The sequence below is a fragment of the Phodopus roborovskii genome, unplaced genomic scaffold (assembly GCF_943737965.1).
Source record: "Phodopus roborovskii unplaced genomic scaffold, PHOROB, whole genome shotgun sequence".
NCBI lineage: Eukaryota > Metazoa > Chordata > Mammalia > Rodentia > Cricetidae > Phodopus > Phodopus roborovskii.
The window spans coordinates 9,627,667-9,641,713 of NW_026125444.1; the positions used below are offsets into that span (position 1 = coordinate 9,627,667).

A 14,047-nucleotide genomic window follows, 5' to 3' on the forward strand; every position below is an offset into this window, starting at 1 on the left:
ACAGCTGCTTCAGTCAGCGTTTCGTATAGGAAGAGAATGCAAAGGGTAAGTTTCAAGTAATGAATCCTATTGATCAGAAATACATTATTTCTCTGAATACAAGCATACACACACACAAGCATGCACACACACATACTGATCTAATTAATACTTCACAGACAGCTCAAAAACGAAAAGAAAAAAGACCTTTCCCCAAAGGACACTGAAAAGACTGTCCAGTGCTCCCAACCCCCTATATCTTCTGCTGGCTCCCTTTCTTCTGCAAAATCCAATCTGGAAAAACAAACAAACAAACTCCAACCAACACTTAACTGAGGTTTTTTTTTTTTTTTTTTTTTTCCTTTGCTATCTATGTGAACACCTTTTACATGATAGCCAAAGTCAATGCTATCTATTTAAAATCCTTAGTCACCAGTCAGGATTCTAGAAGGAAAGAAGAGACAATGAACTATCTACAAGACTTACATAATTTTCTGTAGAAACAAAAATAGAAATCCTTTTCCCCAGTAACTTGTCCTTGAACTTAAATTTTTGAGTCAGAGCATTTTTTTTTTAATTTATTATTTTACATGTCGATCCCAGCTCCCTCTCCCTCCCTCCCTTCTTCCCTCCCTTTTACCCTCTCTGCCCTCTCACATGCACCCTAAACACACTCCCCTCCCAAACCCCCACCCCAATTCCCAATTCCATATATAGGGGAATGCCATCCAGTTGGGGTCATGTAGATCTGACAGGTCATGTGAAGTAGGGACTAGGACTTCTCTCCTGTCTCTAGATTAAGGCAGTATCCCTCCATGGGGGATGTGTTAGCAAGGGCCTTTTGTGCATCAGGGATACATCCTGGCTCCACTGTCTGAGGTCCCTTAGACTGCTCAGTCCTTCTGGCTGAGACCCATATTCAGGGGGGGCCTGAGTCAGTTCCATGCTGGCTTCCCAGCTATCAGTCTGGGGGCCCGTTATCTCCTTGCTTAGGTAAGCTGTCTATGTGTTTCTGCCGCCTGGGTTCTAGTTCGACTCAGTGTTTATGTATGGGTGTTTGCTCCTGTTTCCAACAGGCATTAGATGAGGGCTCCATGGATAAGTTAGTTGTTGACTTTACTATCCCGGAAGGGCATTTATGCTAGCCTTTCCACGGAAGCTCAAATTGTTAGTTGGTGGCAGTCTTGTGGTTCTCTAGACCTTTCTTTGTGTTCAATTTTATCTTCAAACCAATATTGGCTCCCTCTTTTATGCTCTCTCTCTCTCTCTCTTTCTCCTGTCTTCTATTCCTAACCGGGCCCAATCTTCCTGGTCGCAGGTGTTTTCCTTTCCTCTCCCTCGTTTTCTCCTACTTCTCTCTCCATTTGCTGCCCCCCTCCACTTCTCCTGAGCTCTGGGGGACTTGTCCCTTCCCGGTTCTGTGAGGGACTTTATATGAATCTCTTAGAATACACCTTGTATCCTAGTTCCTCTGGTGGTGTGAATTATAGGAAAATGAAAGCTGTGGATTTGATCAAGCCAGACCACGCGAAACAGAGTACCAAGTGATCCTACATTCAAAACAGCTGGACAAAGCAACCTTGCAGACTACAGCCAGGATTTCTGTATCTTCTTAGAATCCCCCATGACAGCGCCCCTTAGCAGCAGGAAGTAGTTTGGAAAGAACAACGCCCAAATTCCCAAATATTGTCTATAAATGTTTGTTTTCATTTAAATGGACTTGGTTATAATAAATAAATAAATAAATGAATGAATGAATGAATGAATGAATATTTGAAAAATAAAAATAAAAAATAAAAAAAACCAAGCCTAAGCTATAGGCTGAGCATTTATAATATTAAGTCTTTGGTTATTTGGGAGCAGCTGTCTGGACCCAGAAAAGTCTGCCTACATCTAGAACTGCTTGAACTTTGCACACTTCTTCCAAGTGAAATGTTTTAGAAGAAGAATAAAATTCTTGCATTTATCAGAAAAAAAAAAGACTTTACATAAACTATGAGGGTGGGGGTTGGGCTCGGCTTCTCAACCAAGAACACCTACAGGTCATAAATCCTCTTTCGGCTTACGGTGAAAATGAACTTTGCATTCCCAACACATGCACAGTCTTTCCTCTCCTTTCATAGGCCAGGATAATTTCACTCCTATCTGAGTGTGACCTAGGAAAATGTCTTTGAAAATGTGATAAGCAGTTGGGTACCAGACACCTGCTGTTCTATTTCAGCTTCCATTGCAGGCGGAGCCCACACCTGTATAATTACAGTCACCAGCCGCCTGCTTTCTCTTCCCAGCATTTCTGCTTCTGAACTCATAACAGTCTGCTGTATAAGCAACTACATTTGTGAATACAATTGTTTTCCATTAAAATATCTTAGGGAATTGACATTTGGGAAAACTTCTATATTAAAATCTCATCAAAGCGCCTCAGTCATTAACACGTCTTTAATTAATTTCCTTAATTAACTTTCTTGCATCTTTAATGATGCAAAAGTGTAAATCCGAAGAACAGGAATACTGAAAGAGATTTAAGGGCAAAATATGGCCGGTATTTATGATGTGCTAATTCCAAACCAAGGCTGGCTGTTTCCAGAGCATTTGAAAACTTGTAACAATCTGAGGCAGTGGAAGAAACTGCTCATGAAGACGACTTCAGGGAATCAGGGAGAGACCGGTCCAGAGGCAATGAACACAACACTGAAGGAATAAAAAGGCCTCAGCTGAAAACTCAGGATGCTAATCTACATACTCAGTAAGAGGCAGGAACAGAAATCAAAACTAGTTGCCAAAACCAGAATATTTGTAATTAAGGATATTCTTAGAATAAATAAACACGTAAATAAAAAATTAAGACGTTATAGTTAAGGAATTCATTGCTCCAAAAATGTAAGGATAGACCAAACCAAGTTTCAGCATTTTAGGTGGATAAGGATGCTAAATGAAGGAAGATAGGATGCAAGGTCAGCTGAAAGTCAAAGCAGGAAGGGCCATGCTGCCCCCTCCCTCCCCCCCGAACAAAAGATCACGGACCTGAAGTGTGTACTCCTCGGTGTGTGGCCTAGCGTAAAGGGAGAACCTAAAGCAGGAACTCCGAGGGACCAACCCTGTTTATTTATCTGGATGTTCTCATTAAACATTTCTTTTACCCCAACTGCATAGTATTGTCCAATTTAATAAAACTTTGTTACTCAGAATTGGGCTGCTATGTGAATACGGAGGGTCTGTCTAGAACTCATTAAAATAAGGACCAATGGTAATAAAAGCAGAGATCAAATGGCACTCCCGTTCCTTCCCAGACAAATAAAGTCTAAATTACAACACTGCCCTGTATCAAAGAAACAGGCTCTCAGGAAGGGCTGTCTTTCCCAGTATCTTCCCACCAGCTCTCTAGTGGTCCTGGGTATTTGTGACGGACAACCTTCCAGAGGAGGGTGAGGAGTTCTCCTCAGTTCTGAGAAAGTAGGGAAAAGGCTCACAAACCACCCTCACCCCATTCCATTTCTCCCGCCACACACTGATGTACTTGTTGACAAATGCCATGCCAATCAATTTGGCTTCTGAAAATTGCTCTGGGAATTGCAGATCTCTGCTGCAAACTAGCCACTCAAGAGCTTTGACAATTTGTCAAACTGACTTTAGTTTGAGTGTTGGAAACACTACTACCACCTCAAGAAGGAAAAAAAAAAAAAAAAAGATGCAAGAAAATATACACACAAACACAGTAGTGTAATACTAAAAATAAAATTAATTCAGCTGAAAGAAAATACTGAATTGTATCTCACAAAATAGACAACCATTATTCACTTTACTCTAGTGTCAAGTCAGTGCTGGCCAAATAACAATTTTAACCAAACCAAGAAAATTCCGATGCTTCCAATACTTAAGTGGGCTGGGGCTTTTCTCCTTTGTTATTTTACTTTTCTATTGTATGTATGGATGTTCTGCATATATGTCTGAGCACCGTGTGCATGCAGTGCCCTCAGAGTTCAGAAGAGGGTGTCTGATCCCCTGGAACAAGAGTTACAGAAGTCTGTGAGCTGCCTATGGCTGCCGGGGTTGGTGTGAACCCAGTCCCTCTATAAGAACAAGACTGCTCAACCCCTGAGATATCTTTCCAGCCCCCAGGGAGCTGGAGTTTTTTTTCAAGAGACTTACATAAAAACATGCCAGGCTACAAAACAATAGACACAGACTACACCTGTTTGTGATGGTGAATTTCATGCAGCAACCTGTCAGGGCCATAGGCTGCCCAGAAGAAAATACCATTCAGGGTGTGCCTGGCAGGACCTACCGGGGTGATCAGCATCTGAATCTGCAATGAGGGAAGCCAAGTGCCCTCGTCAATGGGGCTCCAATCCAGACCTGAAGACACACACACGTGCTGCTATCTATATTCTCGTGCAGGTGAGCTTCCAAACATAGTTCCTGGTCCCAAACTCCATCCCACAAGGCAGAGTGTAAGAATTATCCAGTTATCTGTTACTCGAGACAATAACTTCTCTTCCCCCGTTGCAAGAGAGGAAACCCAATCTACTTGTCTATGTTGATGCTAGCCACAACCTTTCTGAGCAGCTTTTCTGACAGGTCACAAGACCCTCCCCAGTCGTGAGGACTGTTGCAGATGCCAAGATGAATGGATGGGGCTCCCATTCAGTCTACTGGCATTAGTTCATTTCCTTTTTGTCCAACCACCTATGTCATGCCTATGTATGAATTCTCACAAAACCCCATGGGACAGGGCCCCAGAAGGCTTCCACAGGGCAAATGCAGAGGTTCCAGGGGAGTGGTTCACCAGAAGACTCTAACTCCCACCGCAACCTCTGCATTCGTTCACCAGTGTTGTCCGTAATAGCCTATAATGCACTGGACGTTAAGTATAAACCACTCAAGTTACCTCAGGAAGGGGTTGTGGGGACCCCAGTTATAACTGCTCCAGCAGACCCATGTGCAAAAAGAGCAGCCTGGACTTGTAATTGGCATAGAAAGTGGGAAAAGTAGTCTATGATCTGACACTGTCTCTAAGCACATCAGAGGACACCCACCTGGAATCCGACGCAAAACTCATTTGTTTTCTAGTTGGGAGAATTTCCATCACCCTTTAAGGACACATCTTTTGCATTTATCCTGATATCTGAGGAGAGGAAGAAACACTGGCTTTTCTAACAGAGAGACTGCTCTCTGTCCATCTTTAGGCTGGGAGAATTGTGCACAGGCACACTAGGCCATGGGCTCTGCTTGACCGCTAACAACATGCAAATGCAAAACCTGGATCTCTCAGACTCTGGAACTGTGCGAGCCCATTTCTTCCAATAAATTGCAACCTATGTATAATAGATCATATAATGACAGATATATAGCTTGTTACACAGAACCTTTCTACACACACACACACACACACATACACACACACACACACACACACACACACGTACATATCTATCACTTAAGCATCATTTATTTTTCCAGGCAAACTTGGACTGATAAAAACACTGTCAGGATAAAAACACTATGAACATTTAATGAACAAGAGAAAAATGGGTTGGTTCTGAGAGTAGGGGCGACATCTAGAAGAGCCCCTGGGTAAGCTGCTCTGCTAACGACAAACCAAAGTGCAAGGTTTAAAACAGCGGCAAACAGCGGGTGCACAACTTAAAACCAAGCACCGGGACGCAGTGGCAGGCAGACCTCTGAGTTCAAGGCCAACCTGGTCTACAGAGTGAGTTCCAGGACAGCTAGTGCTAAATAGTGAGATCCTGTTTCAAAAAAAGAGGGGGAGGGAGAGGGCACTGCAATACCATAGAGTTTATACACGTGACTACTGCCAGACAAAAGCCTCCAAACTTTCTGTATAAAAGGGACAGACAGAGTATGCTCTGGCTTCAAGGACTACAATTTCTATCCTTACTCTACACCCACAGCTGGGTGGAATGAAGATGGATGGTCCAACTGCGTTGTGATTTGGGATTGTTGTTGTTGTTGAAATAGGGTCTTACATATAGCCCTGGCTGGCCTAGAACTCACTAAGTATACCAGGCTAGCCTCAAAGTAAAGAGATGTACCTGGCTCTGCCTTCCAAGTGACTCCCAAGTATACCACCAGGTCTGACTCAACTTTGCTTATGGACAACAAAATAATAAAATTTTATTTTTTAAGCCACTATGATAAATGACCCTGGCCTAACTATACAGGATTATGTATATGATTAGTTGAACCTCAAGAGTAATTTTTTTTTAATTAGAAAAAAATAAAACAGAAGACTGATAAACTTCCCTAATGGTACCTAAGTAGTTGACCATTTTTGCTGGGTTATTTCAGAACAAAGATGGCTTCTATGGACCAGACATCTCACCAGCATGTACTGTCCATGAGAAGCAGAAGGAATCCCTTCCAGTGGAAACAATTTTCCCCTCCTATAGCTGGAGTTTGTAGGCCTACAGCCAAGGCAGCAGTGAGTCTGGACGTGGTCCTGTTTCAAAGCCTACTGCTGGAGGCAGAAAGACAGAAACAGAAGTGGTTACTCAATTCTGTTCCCTGATACTCACAGGGAGGAAATGACAGCGGTCTTCTTTATGTGGGTGTTGGCATGGGATTATTTTGATGACACGCTTTTAAAAAGAATGGGTACTTCTGTGTCTGATGCTTGACCAACTTTTGTAATTGAGCTCTTAAATACATTCCCTGGGCTGGGAATCATGAATGATGTAAGGAATCTCGATCCTCCGGACCCAATGAATGCCAGGTGGACTCTGCCAGGCCAGACAAATTTTTGAAACAGAACTAACAAAAAAAAGGCAGGTAAGAAGACTGCACATTGGAAAGGAATACTGACATTCAAAACTCCAGGATGAGCCAAACGTGGTGGCGCATGCCTTTAATCCCAGTGCTTGGGAGGCAGAGGAAGGCAGATCTCTGAGTTCAGGGCCAGCCTGGTCTACAGCGTGAGTTCCAGGACAGCTAGGGCTACACAGAGAAACCCTATCTCTTGGAATGAAACAAACAAATAATGAAATAACATTTTTAAAGAATCCAGTATGAGGAGTGGAGCTCATGAGCAGAGTCATCAGTGTCTGCCCATGATGCAGGAAACCCTGGGTCTGGTTCCCAGCACCATAAAAACAGGATACTGTGATGCAAGCCTGCAACCTCAGCCGTGGTAGTTTGAATAAGAATGGCCCCCACAGGCTCATGTATTTGAATGATTAGTCATTAGGCAGTGGCACTATTTAAGAAGGACTAGAAGAAGGTTGGAGGAAGTGTCACTCTGAGGTCTCAAAAGCCCACGCTACACCCAGCATATCTCTCTCTCTCTCTCTCTCTCTCTCTCTCTCTCTCTCTCTCTCTCTCTCAGTCTGAGGATCAGGATGTAGTTCTTGGCTCTTGCTCCAGGGTCATTGTGTGCTGTCATGCTCCACCATGATGATAATGAACTAAACTTCTGACATTGTAAGCAAGCCCCCAGGTAATTGCTTCCTTTTGTAAGAGTTGCCTTGGTCACGGAGTCTCTTCATAGCAATAGAACAGTGAAGAAGACAGAAGAGAAGATCAAATTTCAAGATCAGCCTGGGCACCAAAATAAGTTAGGGGCCAGAGGGGCTACTTGAAAGGCTGTTCAAAACAAAAACAGCAGAACAAGGACAAGGGTTTATTTAGCTCAGTGGTACATCAAGAGGGCCTGGTGTTGGCTTCTCATGCTACAAAACAAGAATAAACAATAACTCAGTATGCAACATAAGCTGTGACTACTGTGATATTGTGAATTTAACAGACAGATTTTAACATCAAGTGATTTTAAAGATTTCAACAATAAGTGCTTAATAGAGAAATTAACTTGAGAAAGGATTTAATATTGGCAGGACACTTGGTACTGAATCCTACAAGACAAATATTTCTAAAAAATAATCTATACAGAGAAAGCAAGAGAATGGGAAGAGAGAGAGGGGGCTTCAAAACACAAGTATGGTGCACATACCTGTAAATCCTTGCACTAAGGAAGTCAAGGGAAGGGAACAAAGATTTCAAAGTAACTAGTTCAAGGACAGAATGGGCTACATGGGACTCTCTACCCTCAAACACAAAACCCCACAAAAGGAACATGATAGTTATTAAAAGAAAAAAAAAGAATAATAATGGTTAACTAACAATTAAAAACTCTTAACAAGGAAACAAACTAATCTTATATTCTGAGTAGAGGAAGGAAAAACAAAACAAAACAAAACAAAACAAAAAACAACCTAAGTACAACAACAGAGAAAAATTTCCACTTCTGCAAAATGGTACTCTGAATGGGAGAATACGAAGCCACAGACCAAAAACTTTTACAGAATGAGTCAGTGGAAGAATTCTTCGGGAAAAACCTGGGGAAGAATGGCATGCAGATGGTCTGTGCCTAGCTGCTCCTGTGTGTTTGGCTGAGGCAGAACTTCAACACCTCATTCTTCCTGTCTCAGTCTCCAGTGTCTAGAACGCTAGGCTCACTGGCCTATGCCACCATCCATCTCTGGATTTTTCAGTTATCCGAATCAACATCTTATGACCGGCATTTCTTGTTGTGTTCAGTAGCACAAAATGGAAGGAAATTCATTGAAAGGAGACTTAACATCTAAATGTGGACTGCAAGTCTAGAGTGTTCTTACTGCCCCCCCCCCCCCCCCCCCCGCCTGTTAGCCAATGCAATGTAGGAGTGCACCGGGAAGACTTCCCTGACTTCTCTGGCCCTCATGAAGCGTCCTTATGCCTTACTTCACAGCTGCTCTTCCTGGCTGGGAAGAACATTTCGAAGCCTATTATGTGATCTATGGCAGCTCTGTTCTCTTATGCTAAGACCCAGTGTCTCTACTTGAAAACAGGTTAGGGAAGGAGCTAGCGTAGGCCAACTTTGCCTAGATTTAATGGAGTAACAGGTGGACAAGCCTGATAGACATTCTGAAAGCAGTGTTGCAATACCAGACAGCCCAGCGTTAGCAATTTCATAGCAGAACTCTGGAGACTACAGAAATCGGACACGCACAGTTGTTTCTGCCCCCCCCCCAACCAGACATTAGAGCTAGCTGATTTAGTGAAACAGACCAGTTCATCCACATGCATTTAACCATGTTTCCCAACAAAACACTTAAGGGATTAAAAAGAGCCTTACTTCTTCCCTTAACCTAATAATATAGCTAAGCAAGTTTCTTCATCAATGACGGTAGCTCATACACAGGCAGAGCTATTCTCCACTGACTTCTCAGTAGTACAGAAAGATGGGTTCTAACCTTCACAGACACTCCATCAGGGTGCCATATGCCATCAGAGCTTTATATTTTCTGAGCTGACAGCCACAGTTCAGGTCTCTTCTGACACAGATTGGCTAACCTTATTACCACCATATCTGAAAGCCACCCTGCACAGGAGGGTACATGGCATGTGCAGGCTATATAGTCAATAAGCAGGAGGTAATGAGGACTACTAACTAAAAGGGACTGATAAAAAGCTACAGGTCAAATGGACCTGCCACACCTACTGTAAATGCTACATGAATTATTTCAGTGTACTACAAAACTTTCCAGTAAGCCGCTAATGCACAAATGAACGGAAATAAGAGTGCCCAACACCTCAAGATACACCTGAGGTATACTTCAGCCACCAGTACAATCTTCATTACAAGCAGATCTCAAGCCAGGCAATGGTGGCGCACACCTTTGATCGCAGCACTTGAGAGGCAGAGGCAGGTGGAGCTCTGTGAGTTCAAGGCCAGCCTGGTCTACAAAGCAAGTTCTAGGACAGCTAAGACTGTTACACAGAGAAATACTGTCTCAAAATGCCTACCCCTCACACACACACAAAGAGAGAGAGAGAGAGACAGAGAGAGAGAGAGAGAGAGTAAGGACACCTTTCATAAACTTACAAATATTTCACATGGTTGAACATCTAAAGAAATATTAATAGAATTATTCCAAGGGTATGGTATTTATGTGTGTACATGTTTGTGTGGGTTGATGTGTATGTCATGTGGGAGGGTGTGTGTGTGTATGTGTGTGTGTGTGTGTGTGTGTGTGAGAGAGAGAGAGAGAGAGAGAGAGAGAGAGAGAGAGAGAGAGAAACCGGACATCACTGTTAGGTGTCTTCTTTTGTTACTGTCTATGTGGTCTCTCAATACTCATCAGGCTAGACTGACCAACCAGGGAGTCCCAGTGATCCCCTGGCAAGCAGTTTGCAGACTGAGTGATCTTCCCATCCTCAGATTAACTTTTTAGTCTTATATCCTAACCCTCTTTATTACTAATTTTAAGAAACACATGGCCTTCCACATTAAGAGCCTAAATGGAGAAGCTTTCAAACACACTTTTCTTAGGAAAATGGTAGGTGCCATAGATTTAGTGACACGTCCTTCTGACCAACTTCTTTTCAGGCCTCACAAAAGTAGTGTCCCAACATCAGGGAGGTCAGAAGCACCAGCGTGCCTTTTAACAAGCAAAGCTCTATGCTCTTGTGGACCTGCAGGGTCAGAATTCTTGGAGTAGGCATTAAAACCCTGCATGTTTATCAGATTCTCTCTTGGGCTTAGAGCTGAGGGCATCAGGGTTACAGCCCACCAACCCACACAGAGAAATAAAAAAGAAAACCAAGGCAGGTCTAAAACAAAATAATGCAGAGTCCAGTTCATACGACAGGAATTTTCATTCTTTTTTGCACAACAAATGGAAATGGGGGCTGGCTATCTCTGGGCCAGGTGTGCCAGGTAGAAGGGGAAAAGACAGGCAGTAACCCTGGAAGGAAAGAGAAAAGATAAAAGAACTCCAGTTTGCAATGGTTAAAACCGATTATTCGAGCTTAAATTGTCCACATGCTTTCTTCCCTTCTACAAAGCAGATTATTTTTGTTTTGTTTTGTTTTGTTTTTGTTTAAAAATCTAATAGCCACTTGAAAAACTAAAATGGTGGTTAGCTTTCTGGAACCCAGGACATAAAAACAGTGCAGCCTTTAGAACTCTACAGCTGTTTTAAATGCCTTACTTAACCTTACACCATATGCCATTAAGGGAAAGCTGGACAGACAACGAAAAACCATGACAAAGGGGCAGCAAGATGGTTCCGCAGGTAAGTGTGCTTGCTGACAAGCCTGACAACCTGAGTTCAAGTCCCACAAAGAAAACCAGATCCTACAAGTTGTCCCTTTATCGCCAAACATGAACCACTGCACGGGTATTCCTCCTATCCCCTACATATGAAAGACACAAAGATGAAAATAAACTTCTTTTAAAAAAAATGACAAAAAATTAAAAAAAATACACTTTAATTATAGGAAGAACAAAACAGGGTATGGACATTTCAGTTTACACACTGCTGGTGTTTTGTTTTGCCTTTGTTTTTTAAGAAAGAAAACAAGAAGAAAGGGAGGCATAAATTTACACCCTGTGTGGTGGGGTTGTCATTTCCTGTAACTACATTCTACTTGACAAAGATTTACAGCATCTTCATCTCGAGTCTCAGGGCTCCCCTACGGACACTTCATGTACCACTTACACATTAGGTCAAACGTAAAACTGAAGCACACCAAGGTACACACACACACACCAGCAGCCAAACAAACCACCTCTGAGAAGTGCTTGAACAGAGTGCTTCCATCTGCCAAGACAAGAAGGCTGGTGAGCAGCCATTGGCACAGAAAGAAGCCACAAAGGGAAAAAAAAAAAAAAAAAAAAAAAAAACATTATCAGCCAAAACAATTTTACAAGCTCCTATTTTTATTGCCTAATGCCCTTCAAAACTCAGAGACCACTAATTGCAGGTAATGCATGGTGCCATTAGTTACCAGCTGATCCCAAAGCACTACCTTAACAAGCCTGGCGGAGACTCATTGTTAAGGATGCTCATGCATCATTCTAACTAACACAAGATGCTCAACTGCCTACCAAGGGAGGGAGTGGAGGGCACCTCCACAGAGAATGTGACACTGAGAGTTTGTGACTCTCATTCTGGTCCACATAATTTCATCATTCTGTGGCTCCCCATCTCCACAACCACAGAGACACAGAAAGTTACTGACTGGAGGAATTTTATCTTGCTGTGTATATGATTTCTTCCTACAAAGAAGGGTTGCTTTTAATATGTAGAAAATACATATTAAGAATCTGGGAAACGACCCTAATCACTTGCATAAAACTAAAAACCTAGTAAACTGTCAGAGAAATCACCAGACTAGAAAGAACCTCCCAGAAACAGTGAAGTATAACAGGGCAAGTAAGGCTAACTTACCCATTCCGCCACTTTCCTGTTTAGTGGCAATGGGAAGGTTACTAACTTCATTTTCTGCATTAAATGGAGATCTCTCTGTGCTCTCCAATGTGTAGCATGAGTAACAATGTTTCCAAAGTCTTGGAAAATGGATCAGTCTATCCTGGTCCCGCCAGGACCTCACAGGCCCGGGGATCAGCCATTATCACCCAATTTTACTTATTATTTTACGAAATGTATGTTTTAATCCGTAGAATTTAAGAAGTAGTAACAGGACACATGTGAGTTGTGAAAAGAAAATATGCGCATGAAAATACTGGGTAAACGTAGATAGTAAAAGATACAAATTAGTGACTTGGTATCCATGCATTTCTGACAAAAAAAGAAACAGGGCAAAAGTTGTATCAGATGGTTCTGTGTTTTAGGAAGTAATTATGTAAGTTGAGGCTGACGACTTCCAGAAAGTTACAGCTGAACATATTAACCTCAAATCGTCCAACTGTCACTCATTATTTTGGTATATAAGTGCACTTAACATCGAGCATACTACAGCTATGAACACCGCGGGGGGGGGGAGATAAATAAAATGAAATAAAATAAAACAGGGCTCATCAAAGACGTAGGACACCAAAATGGGCTAGCTTGCAAAAAAAAAAAAAAAAAAAAAAAAAAAGAGAGAGAGAGAGAGAGAGAGACTGTGGCTTCAGTTTGGCAGAGACGTAAACTTTACGAGTGAGTCAAGACCGCCCAGCACGGAGTTCAAGTCCAGCATGCAAGTCCCATCCCATGCCGTTCTCAGGCAACGCTCAACCTGCGCGATTCCGACCGCCAGGGGCAAACCCCGGCTTCCAGGTGCAGCTCGAACCCGGGGACGGCCGCGACCGCGCGCCAGGTGCAGACGCCGCTGTGCGGGCCGCGATGATCGCACGCCCGGGCCCCGAAGCAGCTGCGACCCGCGTCGGGATGCGAGACAGCCAGCGTGTTGCTCCGCTCCTGCCACCGCTCGCCCAGCCGCGCCCAAGCCCGCCGCCGCCTACCAGCCCCGAGCCTCACCCGCCAGCGGCCGCGCCGCCGTCAGTCCTGTCGGAGGCCGACGGGAGCCTCCGCCGCCGCCGCCGCCCCTCGCTCGCGCCCCGGCCTCCTGCGGCTCCTCCCGCTTCGCTGCGCGATCGCCCGCACCTAGGAGGAAGCCAGCTCGCCCCAGGCCGCCTCCCACGCTTCCCGCAGCGGCCAATGGGCCCTGCCGCCGCGCAGCCGCGCACGCCCTCTGGCGGTGGAGGACCGAGCCTACGCGGTGGGGGGGGGGAGGACTGGGGAAGGAAGGGCCGCCGCCGCCACGCTCCCGGGTCGCCTCTGCGACTCCTGGCCTGAATTGCTCAATCCGAGCTTGCCACGTGGGAGCTGCTGCGTCCGCAGCCAGGGGTTGAGTGGCACCCCGGGAGGAGGGGAAACGTGTCGCAGCCTCCGCCCTTAAATCTCACGCACAGAATCCCAACCTTTCAGGAGGCAATTTGAAATGACCAGTCCCTTCCTAGACTTGTATCAGACTAGGACCATCGGGAATCTTCACTTGACTCCTAGAAACTGATCATAAGAATAATCCTACTGGCAGGAGCCAAGGAAGTGTACAGCCCTGAATGATCTATCAAGGAAAAGGGGTACTACTTGCATTTTGCATGCCAGTTTCTTTTTTCAAATTACTAGCAATATGACAACTTTTTTTTTCCTCAGTTGTTCAGAACTTTATCTTTTGCAAGTTTGTATGGGTAACTAGGAAATTAACACGAACTTTAGGATACACAACCTGAGAGCACAATATTATTTCATGTTTCAAATTCATATCTGAATAATTAATGACTATT

The 14,047-nt window shown here is 43.9% G+C and overlaps 1 protein-coding gene across 2 annotated transcripts in view; it reads right to left on the minus strand.

Annotated features, from left to right (window-relative positions):
- The window catches only part of Fam3c (FAM3 metabolism regulating signaling molecule C), a 48,434-nt gene extending 35,023 nt beyond the window's left edge, over positions 1-13,411 (minus strand). The window contains exon 1 of one of the 2 annotated variants that reach the window (XM_051175739.1): positions 13,239-13,411. The gene's annotated coding sequence lies outside the window, so the exon portion shown is untranslated. The remainder of the gene's footprint in view (positions 1-13,238) is intronic. The other variant, XM_051175740.1, reaches the window with a different exon arrangement.
- Between the last annotated feature and the right edge of the window lie 636 nt (positions 13,412-14,047).